The 24989-nt window shown below is 43.1% G+C and overlaps 1 long non-coding RNA gene across 4 annotated transcripts; it reads left to right on the forward strand.

Annotated features, from left to right (window-relative positions):
• Nucleotides 1-1911: 1911 nt before the first annotated feature.
• Nucleotides 1912-6152, forward strand: LOC109768316 (uncharacterized). Of its 4 annotated transcripts, none has more exons than XR_002234075.4 (7): nt 1912-2375; nt 2459-2521; nt 2961-3080; nt 3753-3908; nt 4049-4120; nt 4238-5274; nt 5901-6152. It is a non-coding gene; the product is annotated as an uncharacterized lncRNA (long non-coding RNA). The 4 variants fall into 4 exon arrangements; XR_012205398.1 differs by having other exon boundaries at nt 1961-2375; nt 5590-6152; XR_012205396.1 differs by lacking the exon at nt 1912-2375 and having other exon boundaries at nt 2521-3080.
• Nucleotides 6153-24989: the final 18837 nt, after the last annotated feature.

A 24989-nucleotide genomic window follows, 5' to 3' on the forward strand; every position in this document is an offset into this window, starting at 1 on the left:
AGAGTTGGGGCCCTCGGCCACCGTCCAAACCTCGACGTATCGCCACCAAACCATGTTTTTATGATTAAATAGGTACTTATGTAACTATAAAATATTTTTGGAAAAAATAAAGAGCAAACTATGAGGCACCTGCAGTTCAAATTTGACCCGCTTCCTACTAAATCGGCGGGAATTTGTCTTTTTCATGAGAGGTGGATCAAAACTTTTGACACCCAACCATTTTGTCAATTGTGCATTATATATGGCCTAGTATTTTATAAAATTGATTAGGTCCAATTTTGCAACAAATATATGGTAGGTCCTTCACAAAAAAACTCATTTTGGGCACTCAAAAAAATGGAAAATGAATTTTTCATTCAAAGAAAATGAAAACTTCCTTAGGCAACATTGTTTGTCATTCCAAGATGCACCCTTGTGGAAGATATGAGGTCATTTGAACAAACTATGCCATGAATGTGGCCATAAGCTTGATCATTTGGCTTGAAAGCCATGAATCTTCACACATGATAGCTCATATCTAAAAACACTTTTTAAAATAATTACCGTATTACAAGTTTATTATTTTTTCTGGAACTTGGTCACATATAATGACACAATGCGGAGGTTTTCCAATTTTTTGATTTTTTTTTTGATTTTTTATGCCCGTTTCAAAATGCGGTCAAAACGGCGGGCTTGACCGTTCCTAGCTAGTTGTTGAATCTTGGAGACCTTTTGATGTTTCTATGATTAAATAGATACTTATGTACCTAGAAATGATTTTTGGAAAAAATAAAGAGCAAACTATGAGGTAGCTATAGTTCAAATTTGACCCACTTCCAACTAAATCGGCAGAAATTTGTCTTTTTCACGAGAGGTGGATCAAAACTTTTTACACCCAACTATTTGGTCAATTGTGCATTAAATATGTCCTAGTATTTTAGAAAATTGATTTGGTACAATTTTGCAACAAATATATTATAGGTCCTTCACAAAAAAACTCATTTTGGGCACTCGAAAAATGGAAAATGAATTTTTTGTCCAAAGAAAATGAAAACTTCCTTAGGCAACATTGTCTGCCATTCCAAGATGCACCCTTGTGCACAACATGAGATCATTTGAACAAACTATGCCATGAATGTGGCCATAAGATTGAACATTTGGCTTGAAAACCATGAATCTTCACACTTGATAGCTCATTTCTGAGAACACTTTTTTAAAATAATTGCCGTATTACAAGTTTATAATTTTTGCTGGTAACTTGGCCACATATAATGGAACTATGCGAAGGTTTTCCAATTTTTTGATTTTTTATGCCCGTTTCCAAATGCGGTCAAAACGGCGGGAATAACCGTTCCTAGGTAGTGGTTGAATCTTGGAATTTTTTTGATGTTTCTCTGATTAAATAGATACTTATGTACCTGAAATGATTTTTGGGAAAAATAAAGAGCAAACTATGAGGTAGCTGGAGTTCAAATTTGACCCGCTTCCAGCTGAATCGGCAGAAATTTGTCTTTTTCATGAGAGGTGGATCAAAGCTTTCGACACCCAACTATTTGGTCAATTGTGCATTAAATATGTCCTATTATTTTAGAAAATTAATTTGGTCCAATTTTGCCACAATTATTTGGTAGGTCCTTCACAAAAAAAACTCATTTTGGACACTCAAAAAATGGAAAATGATTTTTTCGTCCAAGTCAACATTGTTTGTCATCCCAAGATATACACATGTGCACACTATTGATTCATTTTAGCAAACTATAGGTGGTTAATATGTTGAATGTGTACCCTGAATTAGGGGGTGAAAATTATAAGAGAAACAAAGGAAAAAAACTACCTAAGCTTAATTCTGATTGGTGGAATCACTAGTGGCTTGGATCGATGACCTGGCAAACATCAGTCCATCCATCCGTCCATTGGTCCATCCCATCCGACGGCGGCAAACCCCCTCTCTCTCGCGAACCCCACCCAACCCTTCTCTCTCGCGCGAACCCCACCCACGGCAGCAAGCCCGCCTCTCTCTTGCGCTAACCCTAGCGTTGCACTCCTCCCTTGCCGCCGCCACCTCCGGCGCCAGATCCTGGCTGCCGCGTCTCCCTCCGACCTCGCCGCCGGCGCTCCCGCCCTCTCCCCCTCCCTCCCCTCCCCTCACCTCATCGGAAGAGAAGAGGGAGATCGTGCACGCGAGCAGGTCAGGCGGCGGCGCCGGCTCCCAGATCCGCAAGGGCAGCGGCGGCGTTTGCGGTTGACAGGTCCGCCATGGGCCTGGACCTGGAGTTCCGTCTCATCCATGGGGTCGGCTTCCAGATCCGCGCCCCCATGGGTTGGACCTGGTGCTCCATCTCCATGGCGGCGTCTGCTTCCGCTCGACCATCTGCGTCCTTCTGCTGCTCGTCGAGGTAAGATATTCTCCCGATTTGCTCATCCTTTCTCTTCCATTCCCTTACCTGACGCGCTGTGGCTTCCCTCCCTCCTCACGCAGAGCGCCGTGGTCGTCGTTGCAGAGACCTCCCGGCCCCGGCTCCGCTGCCTGGCGCGTTTTCAGGTCGTCGGTCATTCACCTCCCTCTCTCTCTTTTTGCCCCCCGCTCGATCCCATCTGCCTAGGTGGTAGCTCTGCGTAGCATCTGGTCCTTGCCATGCTCTGTGTGTCTGTCTTTAGAGATGCTCTGTGTGTCCATCTTTAGATGATTTGATTTGCATCCTAGAATCAATTCATTTGCAATCCATTTGATGTTTTGAATTCATTTGCACAATTAGATCGAGAACAATTGCCACCAAAAAAACCTTGAGTGCTGCCTATGAATTGCCTCCTATGAAGAGGATGTAGCATCTCCACTTAATCCCCCCCCTGCTCAATATTTCTAACTATATATATGTGCTGTGTGTACCCCTAGCCAATAAAAAACTAGTTGTTAATTTGATTCGCTGCAGTCTGTCTTAAGTTAGCTCCCAGCTGTCACTTCCGTTTACTTGAATGTTTAGGGTGGTGGATGAACGAGACGAATGCATTGCGCTCCTAAGAAGATTCTGAACTGCCGAGGCTACCCAACTAGCTGCGAGTAGACAAGCGAGGCATGGCTTGGTTACTGACTGCGGTTACTGGTAAGAACCTTTTACATCCTGGTATAGCTCCAAGTGTACATTCACCATGGTTACTACCTGTGTATAAACCAGTTTTCAATGTACTAGCGACATGTTTTAGCAATTAAAGTTGCAGTTTCTAACTGAAATGCTACAAAAATAGGGCCCAAAGTGGCAGATTGTTTCTTTTTGAGGGGCAAAGTGGCAGATTAGTTGGTACTGTAGTAAGTTTCTTATGTTGGTGTGGCGTACTCAGTCATGTTTCTTTGCACTAGAATTTTCAAAAAACACATGATTTTTTTAGGGGTGGTTGTCTGAACTGAATTGCTTAGAACTTCCCTATCCAAACAAGAGTTGCCATTTTTCAGTATAATATGAGATTTCTGTGATGAGTAGTCGGATCATTCCTACAGACTTTTGTTCTTTGATTTGAAAATTGTAGCTCACATAGTACAACAATTGGTGTTGTAGCTGAGCACCTTTCTTTTTCTTCAGTACAACCACATGTTTTTTCCTTAGCTCTCAAACTGCAGCTTACATGGTTGTGCTTTCTTAGCTCTTAGCTTTCTCAGTTCTTAAAATCCAGCTCAAATCATTGTGATATATATATTTATCCTAGATAGACATTCAGTATTGTTCTATCTAGTTCTACTCGGACAAGTTTCTCAGTTTCATTGATCCTCTCTTTTTCAGCGCGAGCGCCGACGCGGCGGGGCGGGGCTTGCTCGACCTGTTCGGGCTACTCGTGCTGGTCGACAACAGCCTGTCGGAGTAGACCGCTGTCTACTTCTACCTGGTCAAGGGTGCAGACGGGAAGCTCAGCACTCACTTCTGCCAAGACGCCTTCAGGTATGCACACAACGATCTTAAATCTACACGCGCTTCTAATTACAGTGTACTGCGCCATGTTGTTTCAGTATTTTTGATGTAATAACATCTTTTCTTACCTTGCTGAGAAACTACTTGCCATCTCAAATCATGTTTGTCAGGTCATTGAAGGCGAACATTCTCGTCACGGCCGTTTACGGCAGCTTCGTCCCTGTACTTGATGGAGAAAATCTGTAAGTGATAATACGTTTCTTAAAGTAAATTCAGAAGTGTCAGTCGACATATTAAGATTGATTGGTCTTTGACTCATCAGTTACTGATTTGATTTTGTCCTGGCGGGGCGCTACTAGGCCAAGCAGAACAGGAAGAATGTCATGCCGGCCCGCATCATCAAGCACACCATGGAGATCATACACCTCCTCACCGACGCCAACCCCATATTCCCTTCTCTCCTTCCTTGAGATAGCTTGTATTATATGATGTTAGTTTAATGGATGAGAGTAGCAGTAGGATCGTATTTTTCTTCAGTTGCTGTCAATTGTCACTATTTGTTGTTCCTTCAGATAGCTAGTATTAACTGGTTGCTTGCTTCTGTACCATGCTATCTATGGGTTATTAGTATTGTTTATCCTGACCATGATCTTGAATGGTATAGGAGTACAACAGCACCAGGTTAATTTGTAGAAGTGCGGTTACTGAATTTTTTCTATGCCATGGTACAATAATAATTCGAATGGTAGCCAGTTGACACGAGCTGTTTGGCCCAATTCCTGGTCTCTATTAGGGGGTACAATTTATTACTTTCTGTATAGATTTGTTAGCAATGGATGAATTGATCAGGGAAACAGTTCTGAGCTGATCTGAAGTTCTGAATTGGTCCAGCACATCTGAATTTGGAGTGCTTTCTGTACTGCAGTCAGTGCCTCAGTGCTATATGTTAGTGCCAGGCTGTTCGGCAGTTTTCTGCTTCTCTGCTGGTAGCTTAATTATAAGAATACAATTCTCACTAAATGTACTTTGCATTCTTACTGTATCTACTCTTGCCACAATCATTCTTGTAGCAACTTATTTATCATAGCTAAACAATAAACTGTAGAGGCAATTTTGCAGCCTGTCAATGCCACCAGGATAACAATGACCCTTGCCCTCTTAATTTATAGTACTTCTGCTCTGCTCTGCTCCTCATGGTACCCTCATCTTTGATTTCTTCCCTTCAACTCTCTGATGCTGCTTTCCTTCCTCATGCAGGCACACCCCGATGCTCCCCTCGGTCTGGGCACCCGATGCCAGGCAGGCTGTGGATGCCCCGGACCTCAATGCCGGCCGTGCTACTCCAGCTGCTCCTGCCCCGGCCATGCTCAACTTCGCTCCTGGTCAGTTGCCGCAGGTGAGACACTTGCCTCCATGCTTGGATGATTCTACCTGCTCACTTAGTATCATACTTGAATCTATGCGTACATGGTACATATAGTTTGACTGAAACTATAGTTTTTGTAGTTTTACTTTGTGTTCTTATAGTTTTACTGAAACTGTAGAAATGACTGATGCATAAATTATTGAGAATAGAGAAGCAGCCTCAAGCTGATGTTGCAACAACTTGAAACGACGTGTCTAAATTATTGAGAATATGTTCCTTGATTCAGTGCTGATGCACAAAAACCTTCTCTGCAATATATTAACTGGTCATATTCTACTTATGTAGCTATACCTTCTCTGCGAGCCCATGACTGCTCAAACAAAAAGAAAGAGGCTCTCAACTATTTGTTTATCCTGGTCCCTTTGATCAACGTAGTTTTACTGAAACTGTAGTTGGTACTTCCTTAGTGTTTAGTACATGGTACATATAGAGCTGCGTACAACAATTACAAGAGGCATTCTCTTGTTGATGTCATTGTCTCAATACCTTTGCAAATGTAAAATATGTTGACAAAGTGTTAAGTTGGATTACCGCCTCATGTTGATGGCATTGTCTCTAAACATTTAATAATGTTTCTTTTTGGTGATCTGGATCAGGATCTAATGTTGTTTAGGCTGCTACTGCTGTGACGGAAGATCAGAAGAGGCATGGAGATGCGCACCACCGTTTTAGTTGATGTTGCACCATGTTTTGGTGCTTGTGTATCTGTTTTTGCTTCTAAGCACACTTGTATGTGCTTGTGTATCTGTTGTTGCTTGTTTTAGTTGATGTTGGACGTGCAGACTTGTATGCGCTGTTGTGTGTATTTGGCTGAATGATTTCTAAATTTAATCATTTAATCAAGAGAATTATTGAGTGTTTGCTGTTCAAGTGTGTAAACTAGAAATCAGTGAATAAAAAGAGCAAATGTTCTATTGGACCAAATAATATATGGGCTCTAAAAAGGCTACGTCCCAAATAATAGTGGACTGGAACATTGTTTACTTCTGGGAAACCTGAACAAAAAGGCTTAACAAAATGGTCCGCAAAAGGGCCATGGCCTAGAAAATTAAAAGGCCGAATTGTTGGGCTTGGCCCATGAAGTTGACCAAAAATTCACAGGAAAAAATATATAAAAAAGGCTAAATTGTTGGGCTAGACCCATGTAGAACACCGAAATGGATCGGGCTGATTCTTGTGCCACATCAGCTTGCCACGTTGGATGCCTACGTGGCCTGGGGAGGTTGCTAGTGACCAAAATTTTGGTCGAAGAACCAACGACCTTTTACAGAAGGTCGTTAATTTCAGTTTACGACTGCCAGGCTTTGACCTTCTGTTTTTGGTCAAAAAAGGTCACAAATGAAAAACTATGACCTTTCAGCGGCCAATAGTGAGGGTCACAAGTTGACATATTTCTTGTAGTGTTTGAACCGTCGCTGTCCCTCGTCCACCACCATCTCCACCTACCGTTACTAAAATTTTCAGTAGCCGCGGCGTATCCTCAAACACCCCCACCCCTCCACAGTCCCCCTCCCTCTCCCCCCTCAAACCCTAGCTCGCGGGCGCCGCCGGCGCTGCCGCCAACCCCTACCGGTCAGCCCATTCCTCCTAGCTTAGACAATAAACTTAGGGTTACCCAACGATTCCCATACCGTCGCCCCACTCCCCTAAGTTTTTAGATGAGGCATGCGGTGTCCCTCCCCACCAGATCAACATCCCCTCCTCCAGAATGTTGCAACCTAAGCTCAACCACTTATCCCGGGGAGCCCGTCGAGCGTTCGGCCAAGAAGAGGTTTATCATGGCCTCTCCGGCGGACATTGGCGAGGCGGCCGCCTTTCGCCTCGACCTGTCGATCCCGGAGCAACACATCGCCGCGGAAGCCAGCGAAGACGTTGACTACGTTGCCATGCCGAAGGCTTCATGTCAGTGGGCTAGCGTATTACTGTATCTCGGGAAAGCTGGCTACGACATCAAGCTCGTCCACACCAACGGCTTCACGCGGGCCATGTCACATTTTAAGTGATCCACCCCCAACCCCTCTGGTTCAACCGCCGTCGATCTCCTCGACGGCCCAGCTGTTGATCTCCTCCGCCAAGCGGTCAAGGATTTGCGAGCTTTATACGCCATCGAGCCCATTTTGTCATTTCTGAAGGACACGTTCTACGGCGGCGGCTTGGGATCCTCAATTGCCAAGTCAGATCTCATGGACCACGACCACGACCATGAGGAGGGCACCCACGAAGGTTCTTCCAAGGTAAAACAACCCATATGTGACATCAGAGAGCTCACCATGGGTCCGTGCTCTTCCAACTAGAAGGACCCCGTCCATGAAATGTGAGGCAACATTCTATCAGCAAATCTTACCTTTTCTAGCTTGCCAACCCGTACCCTTTGTTGTAGTAGCATCTGGCGTGCGGTGCTTTAATTGTGCCCTGTTTAATTATTTCAGTTATGCAAAAATGTATTGTTCAATAGGTCTATGTGATGTTTAAGTATGAATTGTCCACTTCAGTTTCACGAATGGCTATATTTGGTTGTTTATAGTGAGTAGATGCCTTGTTTATCTGTATTTGGTTGGTAGGTTGGTTGGAGTGAGCATTTTTCCAGTTATCGAGCAGATGCCTTGTTTATTTGTATTTGGTTCTTAGTTTGGTTGCAGTGAGCATTTGTCCAGTTATCAAGCAGATGCCTTGTTTATCTGTATTTGGTTGTTAGGTTGCTTTTTTGGCATTTGTCCAGTTATCAAGCAGATGCCTTGTTTATCTGTATTTGGTTGTTAGGTTGCTTTTTTTAGCATTTGTCCAGTTTTCAAGCAGATGCCTTGTTTATCTTTATCTGCTTGTTAAGTTGGTTGCAGTGAGCATTTGTCCAGTTTTCAAGCATATGCCCTTTTTATCTGTATTTGCTTGTTAAGATTCTGTCCAGTTTTCAATGGCTATATTTGGTTGTTATATTGGTCATTTGTGCCTTGTTTATTTCAGTCATTCACAATGTGTGCAAGTCGGAATTGTGTCTCTCGACTACATCAATACCAGTTTGAACGACTATATTTGGTTCCAGTTATTCCTGGTATAGTTAACACATGCCCTTTATTTCAGTTTTACACATTTTCCAGTGTGATGTTTAAGCATTACCTACGTTCTATTCATTTTCAACAATACCAGTTTGAATTAGAATATTTGATGGCTGTTAAGCCTGCTGTCGGTAACATTGCCGTCCATTTTATATCTTCTTTAACAGTATGCTAAAACCAACACATTCAAGCTATCATTTGGAGATGATGTTGGTTACCTTTGCTATATTTGTTTGACGTTAAGGTTGCTGTACTTATCATGCCTTTCCACTACTTATGCAGGAAAACAACGGGAGTGGCCACCATTTTCCGCCGGGGTTAGCTTCATCCCTCGTCTTGTACACCCCCCTGTCGTTCCATAATGTACTGCATATAGATCCAGGCCTGGACACTAGTTAGCTTCTAATATTGACTTGTTGCTTGTAGGTACATATGCCCTTGGCAAGGATCCACGCATCCACCCTTTTTGCGTATGGGGCAATGAGATATTGATGAACAAGCATCAAGTGAGGAAACTGATAAGGATTATTAGCAAAAAGATATGAATGGTGGCAAGCAAATTATTTGTTTATGCTCTATCCAACACAACAGTGAGCTATAGGATGGTAACTACAAACTCTGCAGCCTTCTCTTTTTACTGTCCATAATGAGTTGTTAGACAACAATGTCTCAATCTTTTTCGTTCCCAGTGGTTCCCAAAGCAGTTCACTCAAGATTACCTCGCAAAGTACATGATTGGTGGACACGCAATGAAGGTTAAAGTATTTCATCCAGACTACAATGAGCATCGAGAAGTCCTAATGAAGACAGTGAAGGATGGACAGGCAGCCATCACAAGGGGTTGGCCTAGAGTCCTGCCCGCATTACGCATGGAGGAGGGCACAATATGGGCATTCCGCTTCACCTTCTCCAGCAACCAGAATGTCTTTCGCCTCTCACTTTACAGTCTTTACTACAACTGTGGTTCATCATTCTTTACTTGGTGCTTCTGTAGTTCTTCAGTATATGTACCTGTGCATCGAATTATGCATTCGTGGTTGAAACTATATTTGTAATAAACATGGTTGGATATGAAATAAGTGATTGACTACTTTCAAATTCAAAACATGTGATTTTTAAATTAGGGATTAATTAGGGATTACACTGCACACGGTTTGCGAAAGCGAAATGTCTGCGATATACGTGGAGATCAGAAACGTTTCTAGGATCCACTACGTGTGCGATCAATCTCCACTGCACACACGACTTTCTCTTGAAAACTGTTTGCATTGGGCCACCTTGCGCAAACGTTTACCACATAAAAACTGTGTGTGATGGACAACCTTTGCCACAAAGTTTCTTCTACGCACCGTGTGTGATGCATTCAATAACGCGAACGATAAAATTATTAATAGCGTGTGCAATGGGAACGCTATCACAAACGATTTAACGGGAAAAATTGTGTCTGATGTACCTGTGAATGAAAACGTTTTCGTTGGAGCGACTGTGTGGGATGTACATATGAACGGAAACATTTAGCGGGAACTGACTATGTGGGATGTACTTGCGACCGGAAACAATTTCGCTTGTATAATTGTATTTTTAGCTCTATTGTACGTATTTCCGTATTTGAGCGCTCGCCGGTCGCACATGATCTCATTTTGCCGAGCGTGTGTGCCAGGAGGGCATATCCTCAACAGTTTCTGGGTTGTGCGGGAAGGACCCCCCTATTGCCCACACTCACTTGCCGACGGTTCCAAATGCCGTCGCGGAAAGGGGTTAAAAACCGTTTTATAGCACAGACGCGCACTAGTGAATTTTCTTTGCAAACACATATCTTTTTTTCATCATTGATTTTTGGTACATGGAAATACATCACCAAATTTTGACTAGAAAAGCAAGACAAAAGAAAACAAGAACCACAAGAATACATTTTAGAAGATATTCAACTTCCATAGTTATTAGTGCCCTCTCGATGCATTCATTGTTGATCTGCGGAGGCTCGATCTTGCGTGCTTCTTTATTCTTCAAGTGTAAAGAAGTAGACGTTGCTTCCTCGCATCTAGTCTCATGCCTAGCTCTATTCTATCAACAAGTGCACTAGTCTCATCTCTAGCCTCTATGGTAGCTAAAAGTGCTAGAACATCTACTAAATTGCGCTCTATCAATATATCGATGTGCTCTTCTTCCCAATACCAAAAGTTGCATCCATTCTACACAATAAAATTTTAAGTTAGCACAACTAGTCAAATCCAAGAGCACAACCGAAGCTAAAGTAGCACATACCCCATCGGTTGAGCACTTGATGAACACCCATCCGGGATGTTCCGGCGTTGTAGACACGCGGTGCAAGACCACCTTTGGGCAGTCATCGCACGTAATGAGTGGCAACGGTGCACTGATACATCTCCGTCGTATCTACTTTTCCAAACACTTTTGCCCTTGTTTTGGACTCTAACTTGCATGATTTTAATGGAACTAACCCGGACTGACGCTGTTTTCAGCAGACTTTCCATGGTGTTATTTATGTGCAGAAACAAAAGTTCTCGGAATGACCTGAAACTTCACGGAACGTCTGTTTGGAAATAATAAAAAATCCTTGCAAAAGATGAAGACCAAGGGGCCCACACCCTAGCCACGAAGGTAGGGGGCTCCCCTGCCCCCCTAGGGCGCCCCCCTACCTCATGGGCCCCCTGGAGCTCCTCCGACCTCAACTCCAACTCTATATATTTGCTTTCGGGGAGGAAAAAACTAGAGAGAAGGATTCATCGCGTTTTATGATACGGAGCCGCCGCCAAGCCCTAAAACCTCTCGGGAGGGCTGATCTGGAGTCCGTTCGGGGCTCCAGAGAGGGGGATTCGTTGCAGTCGTCATCATCAACCATCCTCCATCTCCAATTTCGTGATGCACACCGCCGTGCGTGAGTAATTCCATCGTAGGCTTGCTGGACGGTGATGGGTTGGATGAGATCTATCATGTAATCAAGTTAGTTTTGTTAGGGTTTGATCCCTAGTATCCACTATGTTCTGAGATTGATGTTGCTATGACTTTGCTATGCTTAATGCTTGTCACTAGGGCCCGAGTGCCATGATTTCAGATCTGAACCTATTATGTTTTCATGAATATATGTGAGTTCTTGATCCTATCTTGCAAGTCTATAGTCACCTACAATGTGCTATGATCCGGAAACCCCGAAGTGACAATAATCGGGACCACTCCCGGTGATGACCATAGTTTGAGGAGTTCATGTATTCACTATGTGCTAATGCTTTGTTCCGGTACTCTATTGAAAGGAGGCCTTAATATCCCTTAGTTTCCATTAGGACCCCGCTGCCACGGGAGGGTAGGACAAAAGATGTCATGCAAGTTCTTTTTCATAAGCACGTATGACTATATTCGGAATACATGCCTACATTACATTGATGAATTGGAGCTAGTTCTGTGTCACCCTATGTTATGACTGTTAAATGATGAACCGCATCCGGCATCATTCTCCATCACCGATCCAATGCCTACGAGCTTTTTACATATTGTTCTTCGCTTATTTACTTTTCCGTTGCTACTGTTACAATCACTACAAAACACCAAAAATATTACTTTTGTTACCGTTACCACTACTATCATATTACTTTGCTACTAAATACTTTGGTGCAGATACTAAGTTATCCAGGTGTGGTTGAATTGACAACTCAACTGCTAATACTTGAGAATATTCTTTGGCTCCCCTTGTGTCGAATCAATAAATTTGGGTTGAATACTCTACCCTGGAAAACTGTTGCGATCCCCTATACTTGTGGGTTATCAAGACTATTTTCTGGCACCGTTGCTGGGGAGCATAGCTCTATCCTTTGAGTCACTTGGGATTTATATCTGCTGGTCACTATGAAGAACTTGAAAGACGCTAAGACAACAATTTATCCCTCAACTACGAGGGGAGGTAAGGAACTGCCATCTAGCTCTGCACTTGATTCACCTTCTGTTTTGAGTAAGCTTGCGACACCTAAGCCTGCTTCTGCTATTCGTTCTGATATGTCGCATGTTATTGATGATGCCACTTCTGCTATGCATGATACTTATGATGAGACTACTTCTATGCTTCATACTACTGTGCCACTTGGTGAATTTCTTGATGAACAAATTGCTAGAGCTAGAGAGAAAGAAATTATTGAAAATGATTATATTGATGAAAGTGATGATGAAGACTTGCCCGTTATTCCTGAGGGTTATGTTTTTGATAAAGAAGCTACTTTAGCTATTTTAGCTTGCAAAGATAGATATGAGCTCAAGAGGTTATTAGCTAAATGGAATCAGCAATCTCTTAATGCTAGAATGAAACCTGACCCTGCTTTTGCTACTTCACCTATCTGTGTTACCGATAAGGATTATGAATTCTCTGTTGATCCTGATATAATTACTTTGGTTGAATCTGATCCTTTTCATGGCTATGAATCTGAAACTGTTGTGGCACATCTTACTAAATTAAATGATATTGCCACCCTGTTCACTAATGATAAAGGTGATGCTAAGATATGGTTTAATTCTCTTGATCCTGGTTGTGTGCGTAGTCCTTAGGATATGGTTTATTACTTCTCTGCTAAATATTTCCCTGCTTATAAGAAACAAGCTGCTTTGAGGTAAATATACAACTTTGTGCAAATTGAAGAAGAGAGTCTCCCACAAGCTTGGGGGAGGCTTCTCAAGTTACTTAATGCTTTGCCTGATCATCCTCTCAAGAAAAATGAAATACTTGGTATCTTTTATAATGGACTAACCGATGCTTCCAGAGATTACCTGTATAGTTGTGCTGGTTCTGTTTTCAGGGAAAGAACACCGGATGAAGCTGAAATTCTATTGAATAATATGTTGACAAATGAAAATAATTGGACACTTCCTGAGCCAATTCCTGAGCCTTTTCCTAAACCAACTCTGAAGAAGAGAGGTGTTCTATTTCTCAGTCCTGAAGATATGGAAGAGGCAAAGAAATCTATGAAAGAAAAAGGTATAAAAGCTGAAGATGTTAAGAATTTACCTCCTATTGAAGAAATACATGGTCTTAATCTACCGCCTGTTGAAGAAATATATGATCCTAATCCATTACCTATTGAACAACCTCATGGTCTTGATAACCCGACATAGGTAGTAAAGGTAAATTCTCTCTATAGATATGATAAAGGTGAAATCCCTCCTACTAAAATTGCTAGCCAATGCTTGGATGAGTTTGATAACTTTATGGTTAAGCAAGAAGATTTCAATGCTTATTTTGGTAGACAATTAAAACAAAATGCCTATATGTTTGAACACTTGGGTGATTATATGGCTAATGTTAGAGGTGAACTCAAACTCATTAGTAAACATGCTTCTATGGTTACCACTCAAGTAGAACAAGTACTTAAAGCTCAAAATGATTTGCTCAATGAAATGAATAGTAAGAAAAATGATTATGCTGTTAGAGTGGCTACTAGGACTGGTAGAATGACTCAGGAACCTTTGTATCCTGAAGGCCGCCCTAAGAGAATTGAGCAAGATTCTTAGAGAAATAATATTGATGCACCTAGTCCTTCTAAAAAGAAGAAAAAGAAAAATGTTAGGACTTTGCATGCTTCTAGTGAACCTATTACTGAACCACCTGAGAATCCAAATGTCATTTCTATTTCTGATGCTGAAACACAATCTGGTAATGTACATGAACATAATGAAAATGCTAATGATGATGTTCATGATGATGCTCAACCTAGTAATGACAATGATGTAGAAATTGAACCTGCAGTTGATCTTGATAACCCACAATCAAAGAATCAACGATATGATAAGAGAGACTTTGTTGCTAAGAAACATGGCAAAGAAAGGGAGCCATGGGTTCAGAAACCCATGCCTTTTCCTCCCGAACCATCCAAGAAAAAGGATGATGAGGATTTTGAGCGCTTTGCTGAAATGATTAGACCTATCTTTTTGCGTATGCGATTGACTGATATGCTCAAAAAGAAAGATACCGGAAGCTGAAATTTCCACCATGCTTGCTAATTATACTTTTAAGGGTGGAATACCTAAGAAAGTAGGAGATCCAGGAGTACCCACTATACCATTCTCCATTAAAAGAAACTACGTTAAAACTGCTTTATGTGGTCTTGGAGCCGGTGTTACTGTTATGCCTCTCTCTTTATACCGTAGACTTGATTTGAATAAGTTGACACCTACTGAAATATCTTTGCAAATGGCTGATAATCAACTGCTATACCTGTTGGTATTTCTGAGGATGTGCCTGTCGTGGTTGCAAACGTTACTATTTTAACGGACTTTGTTATCCTTGATATTCCCGAGGACGATAGAATGTCTATTATTCTTGGAAGACCTTTTTTGAATACTTCAGGGGCTGTTATTGATTGCAACAAATACAATGTCACTTTTCATGTTAATGGTAATGAGCACACGGTACACTTTCCGAGGAAACAACCTCAAGTTCATAGTATCAACTCTATTGGAAAAATTCCATCGATTATATTTGGAGGTTTTGAATTTCCTCTTCCTAGTGTCAAGAAGAAATATGATATTCTTATTGTTGGGGATGTGCATATCCCCGTTGAGGTAACATAGTGTTATTCGAAATTTCTCCGGTTTCATGTTATTCGCAATGAGTTTGTTAACAAGACTTGATCAACCTTGTTAGTGGATTCCTTTTGATGAGCATGAGATGGATGAAACTAGAAGGCACAACCTTTTGTACCCTCTTTCTACTTTCTATTATTTAGTTGAAATAAAGTAAAAATAGTATTTTTCTGTCTGTTTTCTGATTTATTTGTGCAATATAAAAATACCCCAAAAATAAAAGTTCTGCAAATGCCCTGAAAATGGAATATGATTTTTTCTGGAATATTTGAGAATATCTGGCACTGAGAACACAGCAGGAGGGGCAAGCACCTGGCCACAAGTGTGGAGGGCGCGCCCTACCCCCTGGGCGCGCCCCCTGCCTCGTGGGCCCATGGTGGCCCTCCTCCACTTATTCCTGCACCCATACACTCCTTCTTCCTCCCACAAACACCAATATCCAGCTCAAGCACGAGTTCTACCTCATTTTGCTGCGATTTTTGATCTCCTTGCTCAAAGCACCTCTCACAAAACTGCTTGGGGAGATTGTTCCTTGGTATGTGACTCCTCCATTGGTCCAATTAGTTTTTGTTCTAGTGCTCTATTCATTGCAAATTTGTGCTGCCTAGGTGACCATGTTCTTGAGCTTGCATGTCAAATTAATATGGTTCCAAGTAGTTCTAATGCATGATATAGTCTCTAGGCACTTGTAGGAGTAGTTGCTATCAATTTTGTTGAGTTTGGTTTACTTTTGTTTGAAGTTACTAAAAATTTCAGAAATTTTTTAGAGGAAGAAATATGCTTAGGAAAATGTTCCAAGGTGGTTCTTCAAGGAAGCAAGGACCCAGGCTTGCAATGCGTGATGCTGACGATGAGCCACCAAGGGATGCTCCAGTGCGGCCTTGTGAGTGGCCTTCATAAAAGTTTATGGAACGAGAGGGAATCAAGGAAGAATTTAACGCATATTTGCGTAACGCTGACCTTGTGAGCTTCGAGGCAGACAAATGCCGCCAGTACCACTATCTCACTAGTTCATTTATGAGGAGGTTTGAATTTTCATCTTCACGTAATTCTCCAACTATCATATTTGATCTCTATGAAAAATCTTTTACCATGGACTTAGAGGATTTTACTTCTGCTTGCAAAGTTCCACAATGGGGTAGTGTTAGTGAACCCCGTAAATCTGAATTTAGAAACTTTCTTGCTAGTATAACTATGGGGGAATCTAGAGATATAGCACAAGCTACCATAGGGAGCATTCATTTTCCTGCTATACATTAGTTTGCTCTCTTCATAGGTTGGTGCATAAATGGTAAAGATGAAGCATGTCATATGTGTGTCCCTGACCTTAGTATTCTTAGGAGTGCTGTGTTAGTAGACAAATCTTATAATTTGGGAACCATTGTTGCACGTAGGTTGCATCATAATAGATTTAATGGAGATTTCTTTGGTGGAATTTATGCAACCCGCTTAGCTGATTTTCTTGCTGTGGACGTTCGTGAGGATGATATTGAGTTGCCTCCTACTTATTTAGACTATAATTCTATGGTCTACCACCAGTTTGTCGAGAGGAATGAATCACCTCTCCGCTATCGCTTAATCTTTGACAGACGTCATGCTGTCCGTATTACTCTCCCTGATCCTACCTTCTTTGATTATCAGGCAAAAGGAAGACATTTTATTACCAGAGAGGAGGCAGATGAGTACGAGAGGAGGGCGGAGGCAGCTCGCCGCCACGCTGCAGCTCAGGAGGCGATAGCCTCTGCATCTCAGTACGACCCCAGCTACAACTACGGGTATCCGCCAGGCCATCCTTGGCAATGAACCAACTTAGGCCAAAAGCCTAAGCTTGGGGGAGTACGTATTTCCCACCGACATTACATTTATGTTTACACACACTGATTGCTAGATGTCGGTGCTCATACTCTTTCACTGTAATGTTCATGCTAGTTTATTTTCTTTTTTTTGCTTTCTTCTTGTGTGTTTGTTAAACCTTGAGAAAAACCAAAAAAATTAGTAATAGCTTCTAGCTAGTTTCCTTTCTTGCTGTAGTAGTAGTAATTGAAAGAAAACCCAAAAAGATTTCCCGTTCTTCTTTTTTTGCTTGTTGGGAGCTTTCCCGTGTAAATAGTTTTATTTTATTTCTTTTCTTTTCTTTGGGGGTCGATAGGAGAAGACCATGATTAAATTGTCGAAGTGGCTCTTATATGCATTATTGTTGATTTAACCAAGAGCCCATATTGCCTTGTCTTCTCCTGTTTATTGAATGCTCGCAGATTCCAGCTTAGTCCAATGCATGTGCACTCTTATTATTATTCACATCGTTCGGTCGTGCAAGTGAAAGGCAATTATGACGATATATGATGGACCGACTGAGATGAGAAAAGCTAGTATGAACTCGAACTCTCTTGTTTTTGTAAATATGATGAGTTCATCGTTCCTGATTCAGCTTATTATGAATAAACATGTTTGCAATGACAATTAGAGATCATAGTTGCTTGTGCCATGCTTGATTAGCTATGAGTTATAATGGTTTACCTTGCGTGCCAACATGCTATTAAAATGGTTGTGATGTGGTATAGTGGGGTGGTATCCTCCTTTGAATGATTTAAGTGACGCGACTTGGCACATGTTCACACATGTAGTTGAAACAAATCAACATAGCCTTCACGATATTTATGTTCATGGTGGATTATATCCTACTCATGCTTGCATCCAATGTTTATTAATTTTAATGCATGTTCATGACTGTTGTCGCTCTCTAGTTGGTCGCTTCCCAGTCTTTTGCTAGCCTTCACTTGTACTAAGCGGGAATACTGCTTGTGCATCCAATCCCTTAAACCCCAAAAGTTATTCCATATGAGTCCACTATACTTTCCTATATGCGGTATCTACCTGCCGTTCCAAGTAAATTTGTATGTGCCAAACTCCAAACCTTCAAATGAAATTATGTTTTGTATGCTCGAATAGCTCATGTATCAACTAGGGCTATCCGTATCTTTCATGCTAGGCGGGTTATTCTCAAGAGGAGTGGACTCCGCTCCTCACTCACGAGAAAATGGCTGGTCACCGGGATGCCCAGTCCCATGCTTTATGCAAACTAAATCAAAATAATTGCAAACAAAACTCCCCCTGGGACTGTTGCTAGTTGGAGACACTCGTTGTTTCGAGCAAGTCATGGATTGATGCTTGTTGGTGGAGGGGGAGTATAAACTTTACCATTCTGTTTGGGAACCGCCTATAATGTGTGTACCATGGAAGATATCGCCATCTCTTGGTTGTTATGGTGACAATGAAAGTATGCCGCTCAAAATATTATTTATCTCTATTTCAAAACCGAGTTCTGGCACCTCTACAAATCCCTGCTTCCCTCTGCGAAGGGCCTATCTATTTACTTTTATGTTGAGTCATCACCCTCTTATTAAAAAGCACTAGCTGGAGAGCGCAGCTGTCATTTGCATCCATTACTATTAGTTTATATTGGGCATGACTATGATTGGATCTCTTTTATCATGAATTACAATGTCTAGTCAGTCCTTGATCTTTAAAGGTGCTCTGCATTTATGTTTTGCGGTCTCAGAAAGGGCTAGCGACATACCATCTTGTTATATCATATTATGATTGTCTTGAGAAAGTGTTGTCATCCGAGATTTATTATTATGGCTCGCTAGTTGATTATGCCATTGATATGAGTAAACATGAGACCTAAGATTTATTGCAAATGTGGTTAGTCATAATCTTTGCTGAAAATTTGAATGATGGCTTTACATATTTACAACAACAAGAGCAAACAGAGTTTGTAAAAGTTTTTCTTTATCACTTTCAGTTTGTCAACTGAATTGCTTGAGGACAAGTAAAGGTTTAAGCTTGGGGGAGTTGATACGTCTCCGTCGTATCTACTTTTCCAAACACTTTTGCCCTTGTTTTGGACTCTAACTTGCAAGATTTGAATGGAACTAACCCGGACTGACGCTGTTTTCAACAGACTTTCCATGGTGTTATTTATGTGCAGAAACAAAAGTTCTCGGAATGAACTGAAACTTCACGGAACGTCTATTTGGAAATAATAAAAAAATCCTTGAAAAAGATTAAGACCAGGGGGCCCACACCCTAGCCACGAGGGCGGGGGGCGCGCCCCCTACCTCGTGGCCCCCCTGGAGCTCCTCCGACCTCAACTCGAACTCTATATATTGTCTTTCGGGGAGGAAAAAACCAGAGAGAAGGATTCATCGCGTTTTACGATACAGAGCCGCAGCCAAGCCCTAAAACCTCTCGGGAGGGCTAATCTGGAGTCCGTTCGGGGCTCCGGAGAGGGGGATTCGTCGCCGTCGTCATCATCAACCATCCTCCATCACCAATTTCATGATGCTCACCGCCGTGCGTGTCTAATTCCATCGTAGGCTTGCTGGACGGTGATGGGTTGGATGAGATCTATCATGTAATCGAGTTAGTTTTGTTAGGGTTTGATCCCTAGTATCCACTATGTTCTGAGATTGATGTTGTTATGACTTTGCTATGCTTAATGCTTGTCACTAGGGCCCGAGTGCCATGATTTCAGATCTGAACCTATTATGTTTTCATGAATATATGTGAGTTCTTGATCCTATCTTGCAAGTCTATAGTCACCTACTATGTGTTATGATCCGGCAACCCCGAAGTGACAATAATCGGGACCACTCCCGGTGATGACCATAGTTTGAGGAGTTCGTGTATTCACTATGTGCTAATGCTTTGCTCCGGTACTCTATTAAAAGGAGGCCTTAATATCCCTTAGTTTCCATTAGGACCCTGCTGGCACGGGAGGGTAGGACAAAAGATGTCATGCAAGTTCTTTTCTATAAGCACATATGACTATATTCGGAATACATGCCTACATTACATTGATGAATTTGAGCTAGTTCTGTGTCACTCTATGTTATGACTGTTACATGATGAACCGCATTCGGCATAATTCTCCATGACCGATCCAATGCCTACGAGCTTTTCACATATTGCCCTTCGCTTATTTACTTTTCCGTTGCTACTGTTACAATCACTACAAAACACCAAAAATATTACTTTTGTTACCGTTACCACTACTATCATATTACTTTGCTACTAAATACTTTGGTGCAGATACTAAGTTATCCAGGTGTGGTTGAATTGACAACTCAAATGCTAATACTTGAGAATATTCTTTGGCTCCCCTTGTGTCGAATCAATAAATTTGGGTTGAATACTCTACCCTCGAAAACTGTTGCGATCCCCTATACTTGTGGGTTATCATGCACCAACGAGCTTTTGGGCCAGCACCGAGCCCGACCGACCGCCATTCATGTATCTGCGGGCGGAACGTCGATGGTGTAGATCCGAGCGGCTATAGGAGCCAGTACGTGCATGCGGCCTTGCGGCCATGCCGGGGCCTTCCAGCCCGTTGCCCGGCCAGTCGATGCCGCGGCGCGGCCTCCCACTGCCGGGCGAGCTCAAGCCCGACCGGATCCGCTCCAAATACAACCGCCGGGTGCACAAAACACGTACACGTGGTTGGGTAGCTCGGGGGCGTCGAGGGAAAGGGGGTTGGGCGAGCGCGCGTCCGAGCTGCACACGCTGGAGTTGGCCTAAGTGAAGTTGCAAGACAACACACGTTTCCCTAGTGGCATGGTGGACCAACCGTGTGGGGGTGCGAAGTTGCTTCGCTCGTGTGGGGGACGGAGGCCATTTGTTTTGTGATGAAAACTTTAGTATTTACTAGAATGTTTTGTTGGAACTAATCTATAATCCAACATGTATCCTCGTTGTCGTTGTGTGTTCATGACTTGTTGTATGTAATGAATGGTACATTTGCATATGCATGTCTAAACTCAATTTATGAATGGTTTTTGACTCACTTCTTGGAGTGTGAGTACCTTAGTATTATAGCCAGCATCCGGTTATATGAAGTTGCCACATCACATAGAGCCAACCTAATATTGGAGTATGCTAGCACAATAGTTAGTTCTAGTTAGATCAACTAGAGCTAGGTGTCGCACAGAGGCCGAGAAATATGGTGATAGCGTGACTGCGTGAGGTGGGCTTGTACGTAGTATGATGTAGGCACAGGGCTTGCCGTGTTTCCTACTACTCCGGTCTAAATGTGAGAAGATTTGGTCGAGTTCTTCCTCCTTTTGCCGACACGTGGGACATCCAGCATCCAGGTCGTGTCATGCAAGAAAATGGAGTGCTAGTTGAAGCCACGTGATGTGCATCTTGGGTTAAACTGTAAATAGAATCTTACTCTTGAGTAACTCCAAAAGCGGCCACCGAAGATCTTTATTGGATTTGTTTTTCATCACCAGCACGTCGAGATGAAAGATGTGCAAGTTTAGTGGATCCTCTTTGCATTTTCACTGGCATGTGGGACCGCATGTGAGCAAACAGACGATGGGCTCCGCGTGCCTGCTGGCTGGCTGAGAAGAGAGAGAAAGCGGAGGGCTGAGCACGGACTCCAGGAAATTTGTTCTACGTAACCAGCAACTCGATATAGGCTCGATATAGTGGGGTGGCATTCACGTCTAGCATTACGGCACACGCCACTCACACGAGTCCCATCTGACACCAATTTTCTTGGAGTCCATGCTACAACCATCTCTTCTCCATCCTGTTTTCTCAGCCATCGCGCGATGGGCGGGGTGGGGGTTTGCCTATAGTCGGTTTGCTCAACTGCGGTCCCACTTGTAAGTGAAAATGCAACACAGTACGCATTCCCCCTTGAGTGGCGTGCCAGACCAACCGTGTGGGGGTGCGACGCGAACACGCCAGGCTTTTCCTTTTGAACTTGTTACTTGTAAAATTTGGAGGTGGTTCTGCTCCATGGCGCGACCGATAGATAGAAATAACGATTTTCCCTAGAGTAATGAGAAGTTTGGTTCTGGCACGGTTCATGCATGGAGTATGTATGAAAATTATGAAGTTGATTCGGAAGGTAAGATAATTACTAGTAGTACCATATACTACTACACGGATTTGACTGAATGATAAAGATACATACGGATCCATCAACGACATCCTCACGCCCTATTGTGTCGGGCCCCCAACTGACGTGTGAGGAGCAACGGCGTTGGCGCGAGCTCAACGTGCTTCTGGACAATGCCTTCCAAGGTTGCCCTGCAGTCCAAGAAGGCCAGCGACCTATCGTCCTCCTCTTGCACGTAGTAGTCCTTGTGGACGATTTGCGCGTAGATGTGGGTGATTATGTTGATGGTGTCTTGCTGCGCCAGGCGCTGCGCGGCGAGCGCGACCTCGAGGTGGACATTCTCCGGCACGACGGCGGGCAGTCGCAGGGCCACCAGTGCGTCGAAGAGGTTTTCACCACAAAGGCCGTTGAGGGTGGCGGGCATCGTAGAGCCTGGGCGCGTGGGCTGGAGGTGTACGTCAGGGTCATCCGCGAGCTTCTTGACGACGGTCAACTTGTCGAGGAAGCCGACGAGGATCTGGTCGAACAAGGAGACGAAGATGTCTTCCAAGCGGCCTCTCGCCCTGGCGGCCTCAAGCACGACCTGGAGACGTTCCTCGGTGCCGGGCAGCAGGCCGGCGTCGTGGACCATCTGGCATAACCGGCTGATGCTCGTGCTCATCGCCTCCATGGGTCTAGCTTCTAGTCAACTGATTTTGCGATTTGAGTGATCACTCTTGCCCTTGGTTAGGGTGCATAGGTGCGCAGGATTTGGTAGATTTGACTGGCGGGGAGCCTTTATATGAGAAGTGCAGACTGTGTTGCATTCACGTGTGTGTTGGCCATCTACTCCTCGGCCCTCTACTACACCTGCCTTTGGCTGTATGACAGGTGGGCGAGCCACTAGTTGGGCCCACCTGTCATAGACCAAAGGTAGGTGCAACAAGTCAATGAAGCTACGTCCCTATGGGACTGAGCTCCGGTGCCTTAACTGCACCTGCCTTTGGCTGCATGACAAGTGGGCCAGCCACCTGTTGGGCCCACCTGTCATACACCTAAAGGCAGGTGCAGTAAGTCAATGAAGCTGCGCCCCCCTCCGTGCCGGTGCAGTATAGTCATCTCACTGGACCTCTAGTTGGGGCCAAACGAGAGAACTTTCATGTTTACTAGTTTATTGGTCCCCCTTGCATTTTGCGCCAAGTTTTGACCTTTGATTTAACTAATAAAATGTTAATGCATGTAGCCAAAAATGTTGTGCTATGTAGTCTCAAGTCATTGGATGCATACGCACCCTAGGTCTCGTATTTGGTGATTTCTTTTTTCGTGGCAAAAAACAGGGAACGAGGTGGGTAGTTAATGCACTGCGCCTAAAAGTTTTGGGATTACTATTTGGTTTTCGTAACGTGACTAATGCACCAGTATGGAGGGAGTACAATAGTAGTCTTTGATTGCAATTTTTTGTTGGTAGCTTACCAAGCTGAGCGCTCGGTGAGTACAATAGTAGTCTGATTGATGGGACTTCATATTTGAGCCATCTACTGGAAGGAAGAAAACAATACACCATGTATTTATTTACAGAGGGAGTAGTATATTTTTTGTGACATGCATTACTAGATATTGCTAGTCAAATACTAAATCCAGACGGATGTGGTAGTACTACTAAATCCAGACGGTGGTGCTAGTACTAGTAGTAGTACTACCAATGTAGTAGTACTGTACTACCCGTTGGTCAAATTATTATGTGCTGCTCCTCACAGTGAAGTGACCAGACCCTACGCCGGAGATGACACCTGAGTGTAGGCGCCATGTTCGGCATACCAAAGTCAGCCTCCCCGTCTGCAGCCACTATCATCATGACTGTAGAGTTAGCCTGCTTACAACTAGTCGTGTTCGACATAATTTCCTGTGCGTAGATGCCCGTGCATTGCACGGAACACCAAGATTGGGGGTGGACGGCGCCGGCAACGGCCATCGCACCAGATTTTTCCATAACCTTCTAGATGTGGTTGGGAGGAAATAAGGCTGATTGTGAGAGACAAGGAGTTGTTTCTAAATAGGGAACAAGTGCAGGCATCTTTTTGCAAAACTGCAGAATTTTGGTTTGTATGTGTCAGATCTAGATCCGACGGCTATTGGTGAAAGATGGCAGGCACAACATCATCACCAACTCAGGACCTCTTTGATTCACAGTATTTTGAAAACACAGGAATAGGACACGACAATATTACAAGTTTCAAACTGATATTACAAATGTTAGGAGTAATGTTGCACCTACGAAGAGGGAATTACTAGGAAGTTTACGTAAGAACTTTCGTTACTTTAGGTGGATGCAACATTATCGTACAAACTAAAATCCACCGCCCTGACAAGTCACTAATGGGCAAATAAATTTTTGAGTCTCTGGCCACTTGATGTTTCAAAAACAAATTCAGCTTCTGCAGAGACTTTGTCATTTAAGATTAGATGCTTGCGGAGATCAGGACGCCATTCATTGTTGCGCCAGAGAATGCGAAACCTCATTACCTTGAGCACACTTGCCTCCAGAACAAAGTACCTGGCCAATTTAATCTTAGATGTGCTGCCTCAGTAGTCGATCAAATCAATTTGTAAGATGGAGATCAAGGCATTCAATGAGATTGTTATAGTGCAACACATTTTTCACTTTCGGGTCTTTTTTTATTTGCAAAAGAAGAGAACATATTAGAGCAGCTGGCTGTATAAGATTGCCGTGTCATCAAAAGGTACCAATATCATTCGCTCATATGATAGGGTTGGCCGGCTAGTGATATTTTTTCACTCTCTCTCTTTCCTCTCATTTACCTAGGAGCACGTGAAGAGCTTGGGCATTTGTTGCCTTCCACTATGTGGCCGATGCCATATTTCTCAAAAGTATGCCACATAATACGCATTGATGTCAAATCAAAAGATTTTGGCACCGCTCTAGCGATGTGAGAGAGTTGGCACCATTGTGCACACAGACCCACATGTATAAACAAATCAATCAAACCAATTACACCAGCCTCCCACTCTCCCAAACAAGTTTTTTTATTGCCTCAGTCCTCTCCCTCTCCCACGCAAGTGTTTTTTCATTGCGCGAGTTAATTTGGCACCGGAGCAAAGTAGGTGATCCAGATTGGGGCACCTGGTGAGCAATGAAGGGG

The sequence above is a fragment of the Aegilops tauschii genome, chromosome 3 (assembly GCF_002575655.3).
Source record: "Aegilops tauschii subsp. strangulata cultivar AL8/78 chromosome 3, Aet v6.0, whole genome shotgun sequence".
Classification (NCBI taxonomy): Eukaryota; Viridiplantae; Streptophyta; class Magnoliopsida; order Poales; family Poaceae; genus Aegilops; species Aegilops tauschii.